Source organism: Theropithecus gelada, chromosome 7a (assembly GCF_003255815.1).
Source record: "Theropithecus gelada isolate Dixy chromosome 7a, Tgel_1.0, whole genome shotgun sequence".
Lineage (NCBI taxonomy): Eukaryota > Metazoa > Chordata > Mammalia > Primates > Cercopithecidae > Theropithecus > Theropithecus gelada.
Window position 1 is genome coordinate 20,933,271 of NC_037674.1, and position 10,001 is coordinate 20,943,271.

Sequence of the window (10,001 nt, forward strand, 5' to 3'; positions counted from 1 at the left end):
GAGATCAGCCTGGCCAACATGGTGAAACCCTGTCTCTACTAAAAATACAAAAATTAGCTGGGTGTGGTGGTGCATGCCTGTAATCCCAGCTAGTTGGGAGGCTGAGGCATGAGAATCACATGAACCCAGGAGGCAGAGGTTGCAGTGAGCCAAGACTGCACCACTGCTCTCTGAGCTGGGTGGCAGAGTGAGACTTCGTCTACAAAAAACAAAACAAAACAAACAAACAAAAAACCATGTCTGATAAAGTACTATTATGCAAAATATACAAAGAACTCTTAAAACTCAGTGATAAGAAAACAACCTGCTTCAAATATGTGTAAAAGATCTCAACTCACATCTCATTGAAGAAAATTATATAGATAGCAAAGAAACATATGAAAAGATGCTCAACATCATATGCCATTAGGAAGTTGCAAATTAAAACAATGAAATACCACTACACAACCATTATAATGGGTGAAATTCAAAATACTGACACCACCAAATGCTGGTGTGGATGTAGAGCAACAGCAACCCTCATTCACTGCACGTTGGTATGCAAAATGGTACAGCCACTTTGGAAGAGTGTTTGGTAGTTTCTTACAAAACTAAACATACTCTTACCCTATGATCCAGAAATCTCACTGCTTGGTATTTACCCAACTGATCTGAAAACTTACATATACACAAAAATCTGCACATGGCATTAATAGCAGTTTTATTCATAATTGCCAAAACTTGGGAACAACCAAGATGTCTTTCAGTGGCTGAATGTACAAGCTGTGGTATATTCATACAATGGAACATTATTCAGTGCTAAAAGAAATGAGTTCTTAAGCCATGAAAAGATATGGAGGAAGCTTAAATGCATATTACTAAGTGAAAGAAGGCAGTCTGAAAAGACTACATACTATACGATTCCAATTATGTGACAATCTGGGGAGGGCAAAACTATGCAGTCAAAAGATCAGTGGTGGCCAGGAGCTGCAGGGAGTGAGGGGTGAATAGGTGAGCACAGATGACTTTTGGGGCAGTGGAACTATCTTGTATGACACTCCAGTGGTGAATATATGCCATTATACATTTGTCAAAACCCATAGAATGGGGAATATCAAGAGTGAATCCTAATGCAAACTATGGACTTTGGGTGATAACGATGTATTAATGTAGGTTCATTGATTGTAATACGTGAATCATTTTGGTGGGATATTTTGGTAGTGAGGGGTATGAGTGTGTGTGAGCAGAGGACATAGGGGACCTCTGTACTTTTTCTCAATTTATTGTAAACCCAAAACTGTTCCAAAAAATAAAGTCTAGGCCGGGCATGGTGGCTCACGCCTATAATCCCAGCACTGTGGGAGACCGAGGAGGGTGGATCACCTGAGGTCGGGAGTTCTAGACAAGCCTGACCAACATGGAGAAACCTTGTCTCTACTGAAAATACAAAATTAGGCACATGCCTATAATTCCAGCTACTGGGAAGCTGAGGCAGGAGAATCATTTGAACCCGGGAGGCAGAGGTTGTGGTAAGCTGAGATTGCACCATTGCACTCCGGCCTGGAAAACAAGAGCGAAACTCCATCTCAAAAAAAAAAAAAAAAAAAAAAAAGGCTATAAAAAAATCCCATTCTAAAAAAACCTGCCTTTTCTCAGATTGCCTCAAGAAGAAAGACTCTAATAGAAGAAAGACTCTAATTGCTGGCACCTGTGATAGTCACTGATACTATTCACATTCTATTTTTCTCCTTTCCCAAGCACCTGCTAGGAAAATGCTTCCCCACCCCTTTGATGTTGGATGTAGCCATGTGGCTGGCTGTGGGCAATGAAATGTAACCTCTGTCACCTTGAGGGTGAAAGTCTTCAAGAGTTAGGGTGCAATTTGCCATGTTTCTTCTTCCCATGGTAATGACTGGGGGTGTTCCTGCTTATGGTGGAGACTGTCAGCCTGGGTCTCTGAGTGAAGACTTTGTGAAACAGAGTCCTTCATAAAATAGATGTGTGTGTGTTAAGCCCTGAGATGTGAAGGTTATTACAGGACCATCGCCTAGCCTGTCTGACTGTACAGTACCTGATATGGTATCTCTAGTGACCCTCGAATAACATAAAAGAGATAAGGAAAGTTGACTTTCAATCTCTTATTTTAATAAATTACTTGAGGCTGGGCATGGTGGCTCACACCGGTAATCCCAGCACTTTGGGAGGCCAAGGCAGGTGGATCAACTGAGGTTGGGAGTTTGAGACCAGTCTGGCCAATATGGTGAAATCCTGTCTCTACTAAAATACGTTTCAAAAAAAAAAATTAGCTGGGGTGGTGGTATGTGCCTGTAATCCCAGCTACCTGGGAGGCTGAGGCAGGAGAATTGCTTAAACCCGGGAGGCAGAGGCTGCAGTGAGCCAAGATTGTGCCACTGCACTCCCGGCTGGGTGACAGAGCAAGACTCTGTCTCAAAAAAAAAAAAAAAAAAATTACTTTAGTGTTTATATGAAAATAGAAGTTTGGGTCAGGTGCAGTGGCTCATGCTTGTAATCCTAGCACTTGGGAGGCTGAGGCAGGTGGATCACTTGAGCTCAGGGGTTCAAGACCAGCCTGGGTAACATAGTGAGACCCCGTCTCTACAAAAAAATACACAAATTAGCCAGGTGTGGTGGTGTGCTCTGGTAGTCCCAGTTACTTGGGGGGCTGAGGTGGGAGGATCGCTTGAGTCCGGAAGGTTGAGGCTACAGTGAGCCATGATTGTGAAATTGCACTCCAGCCTGGGCATAGAGTGAGACCCTGTCTCAAAAAAAGAAAATAGAAGTTTGAACAAAACTTGGCTTGTATTTGTTTATGTCAAATATTGCAGCCAGGCATGGTGGCTCATGCCCATAATTCCAACACTTCGGGAGGCCGAGGTGGGAAGATTGCTTGAGCCAGGAGTTTGAGACCAGCCTGGGCAACACAGGGAGACCTCCCCATCTCTACAAAAAATAAAAATAAATTATTGGGTCATGGTGTGCCTGACTGTGCTCCCAGCTGTTTGAGAGGCTGAGGCGGGAGGGTTGCTCAAACCCAGGAGGTCAAGGTTTCAGTGAGCCATGATCCCTAAAATAAAATGTTTCTAGTAATTGTGTTCATTTTCTAAAAATTTCAAAAGCCATTGCTCTTGACTTCTGCATATATTTTGCAAAACTTTTTGGTGGCAGAGTTAGGAGGAGGTGTTGGTGAAATAACCCATGTAAAAATATGTTTGTTATATAATGCGAGGAATGAATGTGGAAAGTATAGCAGAGTTACAGTGGGTGGAAGTATTTCAGCACTTTGCTAATGTGAAAGAATATTTCTTATGTAAATACAAGTGAAAAGTGGTTTTTTAAAAAGTGGCTAACCATAGGCAAAATGGTAAACTGTTTTTCTTTAGTACTTCAATTTCTTTGATTTTCTACTTACTTCTTCCCTCCCTTTTAATTATTTTGCAAGAGCCTCAGCCTATATGAATGTGTTCACATTTTCAACATCTATCCAATAGAAGCATAAGGTCATGGGCTGCAATATCTTTCTCTTGTATATCTTCCCCTTTCCCCTCCCTTTTTCTCTGCAGCCCTGGTAATTACATCTTTTTTTTTTTCTATTTTTGAGACAGAATCTCGCTCTGTCACCTAGGCTGGAGTGCAGTGGTGCAATCTCTGCTCACTGCAACCTCCACCTCCCAGGTTCAAGCGATTCTCGTGCCTCAGCCTCCTGAGTAGCTGGGATTATAGACATGAGCCACCGCGGCTGGTAATTTTTTGTATTTTTTGTAGAAATGGGGTTTCCCTAGGTTGGCCAGGCTGGTCTTGAACTCCTTGCCTCAAGTGATCTGCCCACCTCCGCCTCCCAAAATTCTGGGATTACAGGCATGAGCCACTGCACCTGGCCAGTCCTTACATCTTACTCACTGAAATCTTTTGTGCCACCCCCTGCTTTGTCTTCCTCCAATACTTTCTTCTGTTTTTGGAAAAAGATCAAGAGAGAGATAAAGGGGAGGGTGGAAATAAATGTCTGTGAGATAAGTAGGTCAAACACATTCTAAATATAGGACATCTGATCCATAAAAGGAACAGAAAATATTCATGGACTAATATTTCTTTCTTTACTTAAATCTCTTACCCACCTTCTCCCTTTAGGTCCGCAAAAAATAAAGGATATAGAAAAATTTAAAACAGCAAAACTAAAAGGTGAATTAAGTTTTGATGTATTTATTGCATTATATTTGCTCTTCCTCTTTTGCATTTCATAGTCCTTGAAATCCAATGGCCTTATTTTTGCTGTGAATACAACACACACACACACACACACACACACACACACAGAGTGTTTAACACTTTTGAGATATAGTTTCTTTGAACTAACTTATTCAGAGCTACATTTTATGTTCTTTTGTCTTCTTAAATTATTTTGGTCTAACAGACTATGCAATACCTTTCTCCATTAGGTCCTCCTACTAACCATTTAATCTGTGTCACTGTTGTCTTCTCCAGAGGACAGTTAGTGCCTTGAGGCCCTTGACTCTGAAGTAGATTTTTGCTACTTATGATGTTTTTTTCCTGCCTGAAAGGCTTTACTAATTTTTCTCTTCAGATTACATTTTACCTGTCTTTTAAGGTATGGCTTAAATCCCATTTCCTCTATTAAAATTTAAAGCTTTCCTTAGTTACTTTCCACTTGTGCACTATACAACTGCACATCTGTGATAGGATGAATAATGGCCCCCCAAAGATGTCCATATTCAAGTCCTCGGAGTCTGTGAATGCTAGCCTCCGTGGCAGAAGGGACTTTGCCGATGTAATTAAATTAAGGACCTTGAGATGGGAAGAGTAGCCTGGATTATGCAGGTGGGCTTAATGTAATCACAAGCGTCCTTATATAAAGGTGGCAGGAGGATCAGGTGGGAGAGATGGTTATGTGACAATGAAAGCATGGGGAAAAAGGCCATGTGATGTCGGGCCATGAGACAAAAAAGTTGCAGCCTCTCTGTAAACTGGAAGAGGCAAAATTCTAGGGAAGCAGATTCTTCCCTGGAGCCTCCAGAAAGTAAGGAGCTGTGCTGACACCTTCATTTCAGCCCACCGAGCCTGATTTCAGACTTCTAAGCTCCAGACCCGTAAGAAAATAAAACTGTTGGCCGGGCACTGTGGCTCACACCCGTAATCCCAGCACTTTGGGAGGCTGAGGTGGGCAGATTGCGAGGTCAGGAGATTGAGACCATCCTGGCTAACACGGTGAAACCCCGTCTCTACTAAAATTACAAAAAATTAGCCAGGCGTGGTGGCAGGCACCTGTAGTTCCAGCAACTCCGGAGGCTGAGGCAGGACAATGGCATGAACCCGGGAGGTGGAATTTGCGGTGAGCACAGATGGCGCCACTGCACTCCAGCCTGGGTGACAGAGCGAGACTCCATCTCAAAAACAACAACAACAACAAACAAACAAAAAAACTGTGTTGTTTTAAGCTACCACGTTTGTAATTTGTTACACTAGCTATAGGAAACTAAGATGACATCATGTCCTTTATATTCCTCTAGGTCTGTTCCACATAATTTAGCACTCTATTGTCATGCTCACTAATTCTGCTATGGTTAAATGGTAGAATAAAAATTCTTTGTGGACAGGAACTAGGATTTTTACTTTTACCCCTACAATGCCTAGTCCAGTTCTAGGTATTCAGGTGTTTGGAGTGAATTATAACTTTGGTGCATAAAAGGGAATGGGAGAGATGAAAGGCATTTTAAAAGACATATAAATCAGGAAACTGTATCTACGTCCTTGCAATCAAATTCCAGTATTTTGCTTTTGAGCTCTGTGCAGTGTTATGTTAAGCATGTAGCAGCCATTTCACAGAGACTGGAACACACAGGGTATTTGACAAGCACCTGATGTGTTAGTAACCCCAAGAGAGGGTTTTTGGGTCACGTGCAAGAAAGAATTTGGGATGAGTCCACAAAGTAAAGTGAAAGCAAGTTTATTAGAGAAGTAAACAAACAAAAGAATGGCTACGAGCCGGGCACGGTGGCTCATGCCTGTAATCCTAGCACTTTGGGAGGCTGAGGCAGGCACATCACGAGGTCAGGAGATCGAAACCATCTGGCTAACACGGTGAAACCCCATCTCTACTAAAAATACAAAAAATTAGCCGAGCTTGGTGGCGGGTGCCTGTAGTCCCAGCTTTTCAGGAGGCTGAGGCAGAAGAATGGCGTGAACCTGGGAGGCGGAGCTTGCGGTGAGCCGAGATTGAGCCACTGCACTCCAGCCTGGGCGACAGAGAGAGTCTCCATCTCAAAAAATAAAAAAGAATGGCTACTCCATAGGCAGAGCAGTGGCATGGGCCGATTGGCTCAGTATACTTATGGCTGTTTCTTGATCATATGCTAAACAAGGGGTGGATATTCAATGAGTTTTCCAGGAAACGAGTGGGGAATTCCTGGAACTGAGGGTTCCTCCCCTTTTTGGACCATATAGAGTAACTTCTGAACGTTGCTATGGCATTTGTAAACTGTGATGATGCTGGTGGGAGTATCTTTTTGTGTGTTAATGCATTAAAATTAGTGTATAATGATCAGTGAGGACGACCAGAGGTCACTTTTGTCACCAGCTTGGTTTTGGCCAGCTTCTTTACTGCATCCTGTTTTATCAGCGGGGTCTTTGTGACCTGCATCTTGGGCCAACCTTCTGTCTCATCCTGTTACTAAGAATGCCTGTCCTCCTGGGAAAGCAACCCAGCAGGTCTCAGCCTCCTTTTACCCAGCCTCTGTTCAAGACGGAGTCGCTCTGCTTGGCATGCCTCTAACAGATGCATTCAGCTGAAATCTGTGGGGGTAGAGAGAAAAGGAGAAAGAGAAAAGCAAGATGGGTTTGGTACAAAGTCCTCCTTGTCTATTTAGCTGATTAGTTTTTGTCACATTAAGTAAAGTTAAAATGCCGAAAAAGATCATCAAATTTCCAACATGAATTGTTCCGTAAAGCAAAATAGAAGATAATGAAAAATCGGCAGGGTGTAACAGTTTAATTTCATCCACTGAATTTAAATAACTAGTATTTTGGCCGGGTATGGTGGCTCCACCTGTAATCCCAACACTTTGGGAGACTGAGGCAGGAGGATCACTCAGGCTCAGGATTTCAAGATGAGCCTGGGCAATATAGTGAGACCTTGTTTTTATTTTTAATAATAATAAAAAATAACCAGTATTTTTAAATCCATGTAATATGGTTAATACTCTGCTAAGAGATAAAGAGCTACAGACAACCCACAGGACACGGCTTTATTCTAAATGGCCTTACTATCTAGTTGGGAGATAATACTAACAACCAACTAAGGTTACCAGGCAGTTTATCAAATGCCATATTGTGTGATGCAGACTTTAAAGATTATAGATATCTGGAAATGGGGCTAGAGAATCAATACTTCCTTCATTCATCGAATATTTATTGAGAACCTATTATAATTCTGCGTGAATAAGAGTGTATGTTCGGAGTTTGCAATCTAAAAGAGGGAGACAAAGAAAATAACTAATACAAGAACAAATTAAGTGGACGGGCACGGTGGCTCATGCCAGTAATCCTAGCACTCTGGGAGGTTGAGGCTGGCAGATCACTTGAGTTCAGGAGATCGAGACCAGCCTGGGCAACAGAGCAAAACCCGTCTCTACCAGGGGGGGAGAAAAAAGAACAGATTAAGTGCTAAAATAGCAGGATGCTTTGTAGTTGATAAAGGGTTATTACTGTAACTTCTGAATGAAAGGAGAAGTGGGACTGTGAATGATTTTAAAGTAAAGGCTTTAAGACTGAGCCTTGAAAGAGAAGTAGGACTTTTTTTCTTTTTTTGAGACAGAGTCTTGCTCTGTCACCCAGGCAGGAGTGCAGTGGTGCCATCTCGGCTTACTGCAACCTCCACCTCCTGGGTTCAAGCGATTCTCTGCCTCAGCCTCCCGAATATCTGGGATTTCAGGCATGTGCCACCATGCCCAGCTAAGTTTTGTATCTTTTTTTTTTTTTTTTTGAGACGGAGTCTCGCTCTGTCACCCAGGCTGGAGTGCTGTGGCCGGATCTCAGCTCACCGCAAGCTCCACCTCCCGGGTTCACGCCATTCTCCTGCCTCAGCCTCCCGAGTAGCTGGGACTACAGGCGCCCGCCACCTCGCCCGGCTAGTTTTTTTGTGTTTTTTAGTAGAGACGGGGGTTTCACCGTGTTAGCCAGGATGGTCTCAATCTCCTGACCTCGTGATCCGCCCGTCTCGGCCTCCCAAAGTGCTGGGATTACAGGCTTGAGCCACCGTACCCAGCTGAAAAGTAGGACTTTGAAAATGTTGATTAAGTCAAACTCTGTAAAATGTTTGAAGAGATTTATTTTGAGCCAAATGTGAGTGGCCAATGGCCCGTGACACAGCCTCAGGAGATCCTGAGAACATATGCCCAAGGTGGTCAGGCTGTTAGCAGAAAGGGGTACTGATTCAGACCCCAGGAGAGAGTTCTTGGTTCTTGCACAAGAAAGAATTCTGATGAGTCTATAGAATAAAGCGAAAGCAAGTTTATTAAGAAAGTAAAGGAATAAAGAATGGCTACTCATAGGCAGAGCAGTGGCTTAGGCTGCTCACTGATTACACTTATAGTTATTTCCTGATTATATGCTAAATAAGGGGTGGATTATTCACGAGTTTTCCAGAAAAGGGGTGGGCAATTTCTGGAACTGAGGATTATTCTCCTTTTTAGACCATATAGGGTAACTTCCTGATGTTGCCATGGCATTTGTAAACTGTCATGGTGCTGGTGGGTGTGTCTTTTAGCATGCTAATGCATTATATGAGGATGACCAGAGGTCACTTTTGGCACCGTCTTGGTTTTGGTGGGATTTGGCTGGCTTCTTTACTGCAAGGTCTTTGTGACCTGTATCTTGTGCCGATCTCCTATCTCATCCTGTGACTAAGAATGCCTAACCTCCTGGGGATGCAGCCCAGTAGGTCTCAGCCTCATTTTACCCAGCCCCTATTCAAGATGGAGTTGCTCTGGTTCAAATGCCTCTGACAAGACTACAGTGTAGTTTTATATACTTTAGGAAGACCTAAGACATTCATCATAACACGTAAGATATACATTGGCTTGGTCTTGAAAGGCGGGACACCTGGAAGCAGAGACTCCAGGGTCACAGTCAATTGAAAGATTATCAGGCTGGTGTGGTGGCTCACGCCTGTAATCCCAGTGCTTTGGGAGGCTGAGGTGAGAGGACTGCCTGAGGCCAAGAGTTTCAGAGCAGCCTGGGCAACACAGGGAGACTTTACATTAGGAAATAAACAAACAAAAAAGACTTAAGTTATTATCTAAAGACCTGGAGTCAACAGAATGTCTGGGTTAAGATAAGGGATTGTGGAGACCAAGGTGGTTTTTTTTTTTTTGAGACAGAATTTCACTCTTGTTGCCCAGGCTGGAGTGCAATGGTGTGATCCTGGCTCACTGGAACCTCTGCCTCACACGTTCAAGTGATTCTCCTGCCTCAGCTTCCCGAGAAGCTGGGATTACAGGCACCCGCCACCATGCCCGGCTTTTTTTTTTTTTGTATTTTTAGCAGAGACAGGGTTTCAGTTACCATGTTGGTCAGGCTGGTCTCGAACTCCTGACCTCAGGTGATTCACTCGCCTTGGTCTCCCAAAGTGCTGGGATTACAGGCGTGAGCTACCGAGCCCGGCTGAGATCAAGGTTTTATCATGCAGATGAAGCCTCAGGTAGAGCTCTTATCAGACCTAAAAAGGTGCCAGACTTGGTTAATTCTCTCCCGGGTAAGGGAAAACACCTGGAAAGGAACAGGGCTTTTTCTACAGACTGTAGGTTTCCCACCACAAGATACAGCTTTGCAGGGCCATTTTAAAATATATATTCTGGGGTTAAATAATTCAATTTCTTTCAGGGCCTGCTATCTGTCGTGATGCTATACTAGAGTCAGGCTGGCTTGGTGTCAAAAATAAAAGTCTAGAAAAGCTAGAAAAAGTCTTTTCTGGCAGTCTTAAGATGTGTTTT